Raw genomic sequence first — 14823 nt, forward strand, 5'->3', positions numbered from 1 at the left:
CCAGCTCCTTTAGATAGGTTAGGTTACATATTTGAGACTTCTTGTTACTTGAGGAAAGCCTGTATTGCTATACACTTCCCTCTTAGGACCGCTTTTGCTGCACCCCAAAGCTTTTGAACTGTTGTGTTTTCATTTTCATTTGTTTCCATGTATTTTTTTTCCCATGTATTTTTTAAGTTCTTTAATTTCCTGCTTGGCCCATTCATTCTTTGGTAGATGTTCTTTAACCTCCAAGTATTTGGGACCCTTTCAAATTTCTTCTTGTGGTTGACTTCAAGTTTCATAGTATTGTGGTCTGAAAATATGCATGATATGATCTCAATCTTTCTGTACCAGTTGAGACCTGATTTGTGAGCTAGTATGTGATCTATTCTGGGGAATGTTCCATGTGTGCTCAAGAAGAATGTGTATTCTGCTGCTTTAGGATGAAATGCTTTGAATATATCTGTGAAGTCCATCAGGTCCAGTGTGTCATTCAAAGCCCTTGTTTCCCTGTTGATCTGCTTAGATGATATGTCCATTGCTGTTAGTGGGGTATTAAAGTTCCCTACCATTACTATATTATCATCAATGAGTTTAAGTTTGTTATTATTTGATTTGGGTATTTGGCTACTTCCAAGTTAGGGACATAAATATTTACAATTGTGAGGTCTTCTAATGGATAGACCTCTTTAGTATGATATAGTGTCCATCTTCATCTCTTATCTCTACAGTAAGGGATTCTCCAGTATCCTCTATGCTTTTTTATGCCCAGTTAGTATCTTTATAGTCACCGTTTTAAATTCTAGTTCAGACATCTTATTAATATCTATTATTGGTTAAATCCCTGACAGTGAGTACTGCCTTCTGTTCCTTCTTTTGGGATGAGCTCTGTCTCCTCATTTTCCAGAAAAGGAAGAAAATGAACAAAAACAACAACAACAACAACAACAACAACAACAACAAAAATACCCTATATTCTGGGTGTGTTTTGGTCTGCTTGTTAAAAGAAACTAGATCCCAAAATAAGAAAGAGAAAAACATATATGTGTGTATATATAATATATCACATATACACACACATATATGAAAATACAGTGAAAGAAAACAAATTAAAGAATATGTATAGTATACATAAAAAGTAAAAAGGAATAAAAAATTGAGAAAATAAATGAAAAAATACTAAAACACTAAAGAATAAAAATACAAAGAATGCTATATACTGTTTTCCCCGAGAGCTGAAGGTCTTCAGTGCTCTAAGATCAGTAAATTTGGTAAGAGCAAACTGTCTGTGCTGATTTTCTAGGGGAAGGGTCTGTGGCACTGTTTCTCTGGTGGATTTACCCTGTGATGAAAATGCTTTTCCTGGGCACAGGGAGGCAGAGCTTGCTGTAAGTGGCTACACACTCCACTAGGTGGTGCAACTTTGCTCCCCGAAGGCTTTCAGCACTGATGAGGGGGATGAAAATGGCTGTGCCCTCTAGTCCTGGAGCTGAAAATTCACCCCCAAAACACAGTCTTCAGTGAGCCCTCAAAGAAAAGCAATCAATCACTCTGTCTGCCCAGTTGCCATCAGAACTCTGTACTCACCCATCTTTGTGATCGAGCGTTTTTGTTTTTTTTTTCTTTTATATCCTTGAATAATTATTTATAGAGATGAATCTTCTAGCTCCCAACTTGATTATTAGAGAAATACAGAATTCTAGGATTTGCATCAAAGTATTCCAGCTCCATTTCCCACCCAACCCCATCACAAAGGAAAAGTTTGGAGTGGGTCATATAAGATTGTCAAATGCTGACATATTTTGGGGCACCTGAGCAACTTAGTGGTTGAGCATCTGCCTTCAGCTCAGGTTGTGATCCTGGGGTCCTGGGATCAAGTTCCCCATCTTGCTCCACGCAGGAAGCCTGCTTCTCCTTCTTCCTATGTCTCTGCCTCTCTGTGTCTCTCATAAATAAATAAATAAAATTCAAAAAAAATGATGACATATTTTGAAGTGATCTTAAGGGTAAACAAAGATTCGCCTTATTTTCCTTGATCGAGCGTTTTTATCTCAGGTATGCTACTGAGTTTCAAAACTTCAAATTTTAGGGACTCCCATAGCGTGGCCCTGCCCTGTTCCTCTTGGGGCAGTAGGGGGGGGCAGGGAGTTGCTCACCACCCTTCTGCCTTTTGTTGGACTCCTCCCAGAAAACAGTCACAGGACGACACCACAGTTTGCAGTTTATGCCAACACAGAGCATAGAGCTGACACATAGACTTACTGTTCTTTTTTTTTTTTTTAATATTTTATTAATTTATTCATGAGAGACACAGAGAGAGAGAGAGAAGCAGAGACACAGGCAGAGAGAGAAGCAAGCTCCATGCAGGGAGCCCGATGTGGGACTCCATCCCAGGACTCCAGGATCATGCCCTCGGCTGAAAGCAGATGCTCAACCGCTGAACCACCCAAGTGACTTACACTGTTCCCAGGTGGCTTCCAAGCTCCTAGGTCTGGGAATTCTTCGCACTCAGGCACTACCAGTTCTTCCTGTGACCTATGGCATCCTGAGACCACATTGTCACACCTGGGATTCCACACCACTCACCTCCTGAGCACTTCTAAGCCAGGTACATGCCCCACTGTAGCAGACTTCTAAAAGTACTGATTTTGCACTCTGCTGTTTAAAATACTCGTAGTAGCCTCCTTAAGCAGGTTCCCTCCCCACCACCATATCCTCAGCTATATCACACTGGATTCAAGTCTCCACACCTCCTATCTTCCAAACGTTGGTTGCTTTTCTACTAGTAGATTTGCAGCATTTGTTTTCTCAGATCTCTAATTGGTTTATTGGATGTTCAGAAAGATTTGATAACTATCAAGTTGTATCCAAGGGAGGAGATACCCTTAGGGTCCCCCTACTCCTCCAACATCTTAACTTCTCTCTCTGTTGTGTTTCTGTACACCAATAATGAACTACCAGAAAGAGAAATTAAGGAAATAATCCCATTTACAATAGCATCATAAAGAATAAAATATCTAAGAATAAATCTATCAGACATTGATGAAAGAAATTAAAGATGACACATGCAAATGAAAAGATATACCCTGTTCATGGATTAAAAGAATTAATATTGTTAAAATGTACATACTCAAAGCAAACTATAGATTCAATAATCTTTATCAAAAATATCAGTGGCATTTTTCACAGATACAGTACAAAAAATATTAAAATTTGTATGGAACCACAAAAGACCCCAAATAGCCAAAGTATTCTTGAGAAAGAACAAAACTGGAAATGTCATGCTTTTTTATTTTAAACTATACTACAAAGCTATAGTAATCAAAACAGTATAGTACTGATGTGCAGGCACACTGACACACACACACAAATTTAAAAAATAGAATAGAGAGCAAGTTATACTGATGTTTACATGGTCAATCTACAACAAAAGAGACAAGAGTATACAATAAGGAAAAAAGTCTCTTCAATAAATGGTGTTAGAGAACTGGTCAGCTACATGCAAAACAATGTAACTAGACCACTTTCTTACACCATTTACAAAAGTTAACTCAAAATGGGTTAAAGGCCTACTGTAAGACCTGAAACCATAAAACTCCTAAAAGAAAACATATGCAGTAATTTTTTGGACATCAGATTCCACAACATTTTTCTGGATATATCTCTTCAGGTAAGGGAAACAAAAGCAAAAATAAAGTATTGAAACTATGATATCAAACTAAAAATCCTTTGCACAGCAAAGGAAGTAATCAACAATACAAAAAGGCAACATGATGAATGGGGAAAGAAATTTGCAAGTGACATACCTGATAAGGGATTATTACTATCTAAAATATATAAAGGGATCCCTGAGTGGCTCAGTGGTTTAGCGCCTGCCTTCAGCCTAGGGCTTGATCCTGGAGTCCCAGGATTGAATCCCACATCAGGCTCCCTGCATGGAGCCTGCTTCTCCCTCTGCCTGTGTCTCTGCCTCTCTCGCTCTCTCTCTGTGTCTCTCATGAATAAATAAATAAAATCGAAAAAAATAAATATATATATATATAAAGAACTCATACAACCCAACACCAAAACAACCCCAAATAATCTGATTTTAAAATGCACAGAGGATATGGATATTTCTCTAAAGGCAACATACAGCTGGCCAACAGACACATGAAAAGATGTTCAATATCAATCATCAGGGAAATGCAAATCTAAACCACAGTGAGGTATCATCTCACATTTGCTATAATAGCTATAGTCAAAAAGAGCAGAAATAACAAGTGTCAGTAAAGATATAGATAAAGGGAATCCTCATGCACTGTTGGTGAGAATGTAAATTGATGCAACCACTAGGAAAAATTTTATGATGTTTCCCCAAAAAGTTAAAAACAGATCTACCATATGACTCAATAACTCCACTGCTATGTATATACGTAAAGAAAACAAAGATATTCATTTCAAAAGCTATATACACTCATGTTTACTGCAGCATTATTTCCCATATGGAATTTCCATATTATGGAAACACCTAAAGTCCCCATTTTCAGATGAATGGATGAAGAAGGGGGTGGGGGGTAGATACAGACATAGATACACACACACACAGTGGAATCTTACTCAGTCATAAGAATGAAATCTTGTCATTTGTGACAACATGGATGGACCAGAGGGTATTATGCCAAATAAGGTAAGTTGGACAAAGAAAGACAAATACAGTGTGATCTCACTTACATGGAATCTAAAAAACAAAATAAATAAAAGAAAACAAAATAGAGCAGACTTACAAAAGGAAAGAACAAACTGTTGCCAGAAGGGAGAAGTATGGAGGGATGGGCAAAACAGGTGAAGAGGATTGAGAAGTACAAACTTCTGGTTATAAAATAAAGGAATATAAAGAATAACGGGGAATATAATCATTTATACTTTAATAACTTTGTGTGGTGACACACGGTAACTAGACTTCTCATGATGACCATTTTGTCATGTAATCACTATACTGAAACTAATATAATGTTGAATACCATTTTCAATAAAATAGTTCAATAAAAATATATATAGTACAAAATTACTATAGGAATTAACTTACAATAGAAATTTTCACTTTATGCAAATAAAATGATAAATGAGTATATAAACAGAAAATACATGAGACAAATACAACAGACTAAGTGGCATATATAAATCCAACTGTAATAATTAAAATATTAAACAGAAGTTGGTATAATATCATTCAAGTCTTCTAATCCTGGGTGATCTTCTGCTTAGCTTTTCTACAAAAATCTTTTAAAATAAATTTTTGAACCTAGGATACTGAAGTCTCCAACTACTATTGTTTTCCTATTTTTCTTTTTCTTTTTTAATTTTTTAAAAGATTTTGTTTATTCATGAGACACATAGAGAGAGAGAGAGACAGAGACATAGGCAGAGGGAGAAGCAGATTCCCTGAGGGGAGGCCATTGCAGGACTTGATCCCCTGACCTGGGATCATGCCCTGAGCCAAAGGCAGACACCCAACCGCTGAGCCACCCAGGTGTCCCTATTTCTTTCTTTATTATGTTAGTTTTGCTCAATGTATTTTGAGACTCTGTTGTTAGGTACATATTGATTTATAATTGTTACATCATCCTGATAGATGGAACATTTCACTGTTATAACATGTTTTTTGTTTTTAATATATTTTTGTCTTAAAAATCTACGTTTTTCATATTAGTATAATCACTTCAGTTCTCTTTTGTGTATAAGTAAATATTCTTATCCATTAATTTAAATAATTGTAAATGTATGTCATTCTACAACATTTTGAAGCTCATTTTTATGGCAGATGCACATAATAATCCACTCAACGTTTTAAAATTTATCTATGATGTAGAAAGATTTTAGAGACTTTAAAATCAAGGAATCACAATCTTTCGTAGTGGAGAAAACAGAATGCTGGGGGCAGGGAACACCAACTTTTTTTATTCTAATGAATATAGTTTGGTCATCAGTGCTTATGGAGTCAGGGATAGCCATCATACCAGTTGCTGGAATGTGAGTGACCCTCATGAAGTGAAAACTGGTCTAAGGATGCCCGTGGCCAATGCAATGAAAACCCATGGGCTCTCCTCTTTCACTGCTACATTTCCCAGCACCATTGACCACCATGTAGCACATGTATTTGGAAGTTTGAAAAAAAAAAATGTGTTACTAAAATGGGGAGAAAGCTGGTACCAAAGGATGGCGAAATGAAAAAATTTTGGTCACGCTTTTGTCAAAGGAGCTCCAAATCTCTCAGTCCCTCTCATTCATATGCTCTAGGAGGAGCCTGTATTTGATGAAATCCAAAAGCTGTTTAGAGCACACTCACGTTTAAAGCCAATATTAAGCAAAATTTTTCTGCTTCCATGGACACTTAATAAATCAGATTTTCTATCTGGATACCCATCCTGCTACAAATCAAGGTGAAGCTCCTCCAGATGGTCTCCAAAGGCCTCAAACCAGGAGCATCCCTTGTGCTCTGCCCTGAAGGAGGTCCATGGCTCTGCTTACCCATCCACCTGTGCACAGCTTCCTCATTGAGCTGGCTGCCTCAGGTTCCTTCCTCCTTCTGTAGCCATGAGTTCCTCAGTGTTTGCATTCCATAACAGCCTTCAATCTCTATCATAAATAGATATTTTTCTCTATGTTCTAAAACCAGTTGGTTTCTTCAGGTTTCATCTTCAAACATCACTGTACCTAAAGATCCTAAAGTCACTCACCTGATCCTAAAGTCACTCACCTGATAACCTCAGGAGGCACTCATTCAAACCTCTACCCACACTCCATTTCCCAGCTGATGGCCACGATACTTCAAGCCCTCTGGGCTCAGCAAGAACAGAGAGCCACAAAATTATAGAATAGAATATGGAGGATTTTCTGTTTGTTTGCCTAAACTCATCTGTCCTCTCCTCCACTCCTAGGTGGAGATACCAAGAGCTAAATTGCAGGGGGTTTTGTCTCACACTGGAAAACTTGGGTGCTAACTGGGAGGCTGAATGCCTGTTTATAACAGTTGGACTATAAAACAAAGAAATGTTGTGCAAATACAAAAGAGACTTGTCAGGATGAGAACATCAGTTGGCAGGGATACTGTCCAACTATGGACTTGTGGCTTTTAAAACATTTCATTTTTAGTTATATAAGTGCATCACAAACATCCTTAAAATATGACTTTCTAGCACAAAAATACAGATAGCCATCTAGTTTATTTACTTTCTGGATTATACCACAGAAAAATTGCTTCCATTTATGTGTGCTCCTATAGTAACAATAGAAGTTGCTGCAAACAGCAAAGCTAGAGTCCATCACTATGTCCTTTACTAATTAAGTAATGCCTTGACTTTAAAACTGTGTAAAAAGATGCCACAGTTTTCATAGGGTTCTTTAAAAAGGGCTAGGAATAAAGAAATTTTCTTTCCAAATACCAACATAGCTAGATGAGGGTATTAAGTAGAATCAATTTGAGCACTAGCGTTCATTGACTTATATGTGGATTTAATACTTTAAGTCATTTTGTACATCAATTATTAAATATGTAGACTTATTTTCCTAAAGAAATAGTTTGGCAGTCTTGAAAAAGAGGAACAAAGCTGTAGGACTCCCACTATCTCACTTTAAGATTTATTATAAAACTACATAATCAAGACAGTATGGTACTGGCATAAGCATAGACATATACAATGTAACAGAACAAAGTTAAAAAATATACCCACACGTGTACCGTCAAATCATGGACCGGAACAGCAGTATAATTCAGTGGAGAAGTCTCTTTAATAAATGGTGCTACATCAACTGGATAATGATAGGGAAAATACTAACCTTGATTCATGCCTCAGCTATATGCAAAAGTTAACTCAAGATAGTTTACAGGCCTGTAGGTAAAGCTAAAGCTATAAACTACTAGAGGAAAACACAGAAGGATGCCACCATGACCTGAGTAGAAACAAAGATTTCATAGGCAGAAATCAAATCAAAAAGCACAAATGACATAAAAGAAACAAAATAAAGTTATGCAGGTTGGAAGATGGTGGTAGAGTATGACCCTAGCTTCCCCTCATCCCACAACTACAACTAGATAACTATCACATCATTCTAAATACCTCCGGAAATCGACCTGAAGACTAGCAGAACAAACTCCACAACTAAACGTAGAGAAGATGCCACATCACAGATGGTAGGAAGTGCAGAGATATGTTTTGACAGAGAGACTGTGGCCATTGTGTTATGGAGGGAGCTGTAGTCGCAGAGAAGGCTGAGAGACGGGCTAGCATATTGGGGATCCTGCAGGGAAAACAAATCCCCACAGCAACTGGCTTGGAAAGAGAGAGAGGCCAATGTTATTGAGTTCCAGCAATCAGCCCAGCTTAAAACCTGGAGTTTTAAAAGCCAGCATCCTTGGCTGAGATAGAGACTGGAGAGCATCCTGCTGGTCTTAGAGAGAAGGCAGGCAACAACCCATAGACATACAATGTGGAAACAAGCAATCCGAAAAGCACCTAGGGCACACAGTGGGGAAGGTTACTTACTCCTTTCAGAACTCATCCTAGAAAGACAGTGTTCACAAAGAGAACCCTCCAAGAAAAAAGGAACTGCTGGTGCTACTTCCCTCCCCTGCCTCTTATAAGCACAGGGCCACCTGCGGGAACCAGCACAGTGCTAAAACTAACTTGCTGGCACCAAGCCCACCCCCCCCCCCCCGCCCCGTCCCACTGCAGTGGAACCACTCCTCTCAGTCACCCTTACCTCAGTCCCAGTGCGGCAGGCCACCTTCAGAAGACCAGCCCAAAACCCTACTCACACTATGCCTCCTCGATCTGAGAGGTTTTGCAGAGCCTCAGTTTAGGTAGTGGTGGTGACAGATCTCATTTTATAAACAGACTAGAACACACCTAGTGAAAATGTCCACATTCAGGCCAGGGACTCAACACTGCCCACAGCCTCTGCAGATGACTGGCCTGAATGATAAAACAGCTAGGGCATAAAGCGGAACATATGCAGCACACACTGGAGATACTCCTGGAAGTGCCAGACATTGGGCAACAGAGGACATCACACTGTAGGGTACTACATGTTGTGGTCTTCACAAGGCCATTAGATGCACAGAGACTCAGACAAAATGAGAGGACAGAGAAATTTATCCCAAGGGAAAGAACAGGACAAGTCATGGCCAGAGATTTAAGCAAAACAGATATAAGGGACTAGCCTGATAGAGAATTTAAAATAATGATCATAAGGATACTCACTGGACTTGAGCAAAGAGTGAAAGACATGACTGAGACCCTTAACACAAAAATAAGTAATGACATAGAAGAATGTGAAATAAGTCAGTTAGAGAAAGACAAATACCATATGATCTCATGCATATGTGGAATTTAAGAAATAAACAGATGAACATATGGGAAGGGGGGAAAAAATAAAGAAGAGAGAAAAAGAAGCCATAAATGACCCTTAATGACAGAGACCAAACTGAGAACTGATGGAGGGAGGGAGGGGTACGATCAGCTAAATGGGTGATGGGTATTAAAGATGGCACTTGTTGTGATGAGCAATGGGTATTTATGTAAGTGATGAATCACTTAATTCTACTCCAGAACTCAATATTGCACTATATGTTAACTAACAAAACTTGAATTAAAAAATAAATTTTAAAAAAGGCAACATAGCAGAGATAAAGGGATCAATAAACAGACGAGATCGGGCGCGTTCAGGGTGGTATGGCCATAGACAAGGGATCAATAAACAAAACAAGAAACAAGCTTAACAGAATGAACAGCATGCTAGAAGGAGCAGAGGAATGAATTAGTGACCTAGAAGACAGAATAATGGAAAGTAATCAAGCTGAAAAAAAATTATGCAAAATAAGAATAGACTTAGGGAATTCAGTGACTCCATCTAACATAAGAACATTTGTATTACATCAGTCCTAGAAGAATAGGAAAAAAAAGGGAGCAGAAAATGGAATTGAAGAAATAATAGCTGAAAACTACCTACTCTGGGAAGGAAACAGATATCCAGATCCAAGAGGCAGAGAAACCCTTACAAAATCAACAAAAGCAGATCCATATCAAGACATCTTATACTTATATTGACAAAATATAGTGAAAAAGAAAAAAATTTTAAGTGTAAAACAAAAGACAGTAACTTACATGGGAAACCCATAAAGCTGGCAGGAGATTTTCAGCAGAAACTTTGCAAGCTAGAAGGGAGTGGCATAACGTATTCAAAGTAATGAATAGGGAAAAATCTGCAATCAAGAATATTCTATCTAGCAAGGCTATCATTCACAATAGAGGAGAGCTAAAGAGTTTCCCATATAAACAAAAACTAAGAGTTTGTGATCATTAAACCTGCCCTGCAAGAAGTATTAAAGAAGACTTTTTTAGGTGGAAAGGAGAAATAAAAAGTGACGGTGTAAAAGTAGAACACCCTAAAGCAGTTAAAATGAATGTTTTGTAAAAACTCAAGGAACTCACAAAAAAAGACATAAAATATAATAACATATAGCTAAACATGGAGAGAAGAGTAAAGAATGGGTTCAAATTTAAACAACTATCAATTTAATAAACATTGCTCTAAGCGCAAGAAATTATATACAAACCTAAAGGTAACCATATATCAAAAGACATTACTAAACATGCAAAAAATAAAGAGAAAGAAAGTATATCATTAAAGAAAAATCAGCAAACCTTGAAATAGAAAAAAGGGATCAGAGAAAATCTTCAGAAACAACCCCAAAACAAATAAAATAACAATAAATACATATATATCAATAATTACCTTGAATGTAAATGAATTAAATGCTTCTATCAAAAGACATAGGGTAGGGATCCCTGGGTGGCGCAGCGGTTTGGCGCCTGCCTTTGGCCCAGGGCACGATCCTGGAGACCCCGGATCGAATCCCACATCAGGCTCCCGGTGCATGGAGCCTGCTTCTCCCTCTGCCTGTGTCTCTGCCTCTCTCTCTCTCTCTGTGACTATCGTAAATAAATTAAAAAAAAAAAAAAAAAAAAAAAAAAAAAAAAAGACATAGGGTAAAAAAAAAAAAAAGACATAGGGTGATATAATGGATTTTAAAAAACCAAAACCCATCTATATGGGAGAGAGACTCATTTCAGATCTAAAGACACCTTCAGATTGAAAGTGAGGGGATGGATATCAAAAGAAAGTGTGCAAAGAATGCTTATATTGGGCAAAATATACTTTAAAACAAATAGATGAAATAGACTTTAAGACAAAAGCTGTAACAAGAGACAAAGAAGGCCACTATATAACGATAAAGAATATAATCCAACAAGAATGTACAATTGTAAATATTTAAGCACCTCGCATGTCAGCACTCAAATACATAAAACAGTTAATAATAAACATAAAGGAACTAAAGGATAATAATACATTCACATCAACAGACAGACCATCTAAACAGAAAATTATGGAAAAAGTTATTTGAATACTGGAAGGTTTGGTTTTAACAGATAAAACCATCATGAAAAAAAAAATATATATATATAAACAGTAGGATACACATTCTTTTCAAGTGCACACATGAAACATTCTCCAGAATAGATCACAAAGATACTCAATATTGGGGCACCTGGGTGGTACAGTTGGTTAAGCACCCAACTCTTGTTTTCAGCTCAGGTCATCATCTCAGAGTTGTGGGATTAAGCCCCCTATCAGGCTCCATGCTCAGCATGGAATGTGCTTGGGATTCTCTGTCCCTCTCCCCTCCCGTTTGTGCGCTCTCTCTCCAAAATAAATAAGTTTTTTTAAAAAAGATATTTGATATCATACAGTGTCAGGGAAATGCAAATGAAAGTCATGAGATACCACTATACACTCATCAGAAAGGCTAAAATTAAACAGGTGACAATACAAAATGTTGAAAAGAATGCGGAACATCGGGATCCCTGGGTGGCGCAGCGGTTAGGCGCCTGCCTTTGGCCCAGGGTGCGATCCTAGAGACCCAGGAATCGAATCCCACATCGGGCTCCCGGTGCATGGAGCCTGCTTCTCCCTCTGCCTGTGTCTCTGCCTCTCTCTCTCTCTCTCTGTGTGACTATCATAAATAAATAAAAATTACAAATCAAAACCACAATGAGATACCACCTCACACCAGTGAGAATGGGGAAAATTAACAAGGCAGGAAACAACAAATGTTGGAGAGGATGCGGAGAAAAGGGAACCCTCATACACTGTTGGTGGGAATGTGAACTGGTGCAGCCACTCTGGAAAACTGTGTGGAGGTTCCTCAAACAGTTAAAAATATACCTGCCCTACGACCCAGCAATTGCACTGTTGGGGATTTACCCCAAAGATACAGATGCAATGAAACGCCGGGACACCTGCACCCCGATGTTTATGGCAGCAATGGCCACGATAGCCAAACTGTGGAAGGAGCCTCGGTGTCCAACGAAAGATGTAGTTTATGTATACAATGGAATATTACTCAGCTATTAGAAATGACAAATACCCACCATTTGCTTCAACGTGGATGGAACTGGAGGGTATTATGCTGAGTGAAGTAAGTCAGTTGGAGAAGGACAAACATTATATGTTCTCATTCATTTGGGGAATATAAATAATAGTGAAAGGGAATATAAGAGAAGGGAGAAGAAATGTGTGGGAAATATCAGAAAGGGAGACAGAACGTAAAGACTCCTAACTCTGGGAAACGAACTAGGGGTGGTAGAAGGGGAGGAGGGTGGGGGGTGGGAGTGAATGGGTGACGGGCACTGGGGGTTATTCTGTATGTTAGTAAATTGAACACCAATAAAAAATAAATTAAAATAAGTAAATAAATAAATAAATAATAAAAAAATTAAAAAAATTTAAAAAAAAGAATGCGGAACATCAAAAACCCTCATATACTGCTAATGAGAATGTAAAATGGTACAATTATAGTGGGAAAATGTTCAGTAGTTTCTTAAAATTTAATTATATACCTACTTCATTAACCAACACTATTACTCCAAGGTATTTACTGGAAAGAAATGAAAACATTATGTTTTTAAAAGACTTAAAAATTTGGAAACAACCAAAATGTTCATCACCAAAGAATGAATAAGCAAAGTATGGTATTCAAACAATGGAACACTATCCAGCAACATAAGAAATGTACTATTGATACACACATCGTGATGAATCTTCAAACCATGATGACATAAGAAAATACATACTGTATTAATCCACTTATATGAAGTTCAAGAATTGGCAAAATTAATTCACTCTGTGCAAATAGGTATCAGAAGAATGGGTATTCTTGTTTGAGGAAGACAAAATGAAAAAGGACATAGGGAACTCTTTAGGGTTATGGCAATAATCAATTATTTTACTAGGGTGTCAGCTACACAGGTGTATTTATTTCTCAAAACTCATTAAACTGTACCCTTAAGATTTGTGCAGTTTACATAATTATACTCCAGTGTTTTTTAAAAGAAATAGTTCATAAACAATACATAAAAATTTCCAGGTTAGCCCTCACACTGTTGACCATAATACATTAACTGCTGTGATAAAGTTTCACTGTTTCTTCAGAAAATGAAATTCTGTGCTTCAAAGGGAAAATGAATGTGGTATATATTAACACATTCTCCTTTCTCATCCTACTCCCTCCAGGAAGCTCAGTCAATAGTTGTATTCCATTTCCTTACTCTGCTTATCTATTAAGTATTTATTAGAACCACCATGTACACAGTCCTTAGTGAATACAGACTTTAAAAGACTTCCAAGGCATAGTTTCTGCCCTTAAAGAGCATCTACTTTCTCCCTGCTATAACTGCAGGGCTTTCTCTCCCAGAGATGGAGGCTGCCCCTGATGCACCCTGAGGGCAGAGAAGCCAATGTGGTTGATTCCTGCTTTCATGACAGGTAGATGTCAGATATTTATACCTGTACCAGTGTGATCTTTTGATGTGAACAGAACAATCTATGATAATGAGCTCTCAGTCATGACGACTAGAATGGAACTGTAAGAGATAAGTCAAAACTGTGGAAATGAATTTGGGGTATACATGTTTATATTTCCACTACATTTAAATATGAGCATGCTTCCCAGGCATTGCTGGTGGGATTGAAAATAGATATGATATTTCTGGAAATCAATCTGGCTATATATACATACACACAGTTTATAAGAACATCACTTTTAAACTTCTACTGCAAGAGAGATACTCAAAGGAAAGAACCCACAAAGATTTACATGAAAGGATAGTCAATGTAACATATTACATTAACAAAGAAACTAGACACACCCATGTCCTACAAAAGGAGAATGGTAACAGCCACTGAATATATTTTCAAATACTATCTAATAACATGGGATGAGCTCATGACAGATGGAACATAACCACAAGATATAAACTGACACACAGAGCACAGACACATGTATGTTCTGCTCCATTTTAGAAAGTACATAAAGAGATGTACTACCTAAAAGCAATATTGGGCCAGAACCGGATCCTGATTCTAAAAGATAAAGTGAGGGAAAACTTGAAATAATCACAGAATATTACACACTGACCATGAGAATATTAAAGATTAACTGTTAATCTTTAGGTATAATATATTATGGTTTTGTCGAACCAAGGGATATTTGCTGAAATATCTAGGGGAGACAGTATGCTGCCTGAAGTTTGGGTCAAAATTCCCAGTGGGCTGAGGGTGAGGGATGACCCTGGGGGACAGATGAAGTAAGATGATTGTTGAAGCCAAGTACAATGAGGGCCCATTACACTGTTTTTTCTATGTATGCGTTTGACACTTTCCATAATAAAAAGCATTTTTTGAGATTTTAAGGATATATAATTTTTTGGAATATCTGATGGGTAGTGGTCATTACTCTAT

General features: G+C 37.6%; 1 protein-coding gene across 4 annotated transcripts in view; it reads right to left on the reverse strand.

The window, feature by feature from the left end:
* Window positions 1–14823, reverse strand: part of NIPA1 (NIPA magnesium transporter 1) — a 53573-nt gene that overhangs the window by 32717 nt on the left and 6033 nt on the right. Inside the window, exon 1 of one of the 4 annotated variants that reach the window (XM_038532567.1) lies at window positions 6722–7027. The exons of 2 other annotated variants lie outside the window; for them this stretch is intronic. The gene's annotated coding sequence lies outside the window, so the exon portion shown is untranslated. Of the gene's footprint in view, window positions 1–6721; window positions 7028–14823 lie in introns of those variants that run through there. One more of the 4 variants, XM_038532566.1, reaches the window with a different exon arrangement.

The sequence above is a fragment of the Canis lupus genome, chromosome 3, assembly GCF_011100685.1.
Source record: "Canis lupus familiaris isolate Mischka breed German Shepherd chromosome 3, alternate assembly UU_Cfam_GSD_1.0, whole genome shotgun sequence".
NCBI classification, from domain to species: Eukaryota; Metazoa; Chordata; class Mammalia; order Carnivora; family Canidae; genus Canis; species Canis lupus.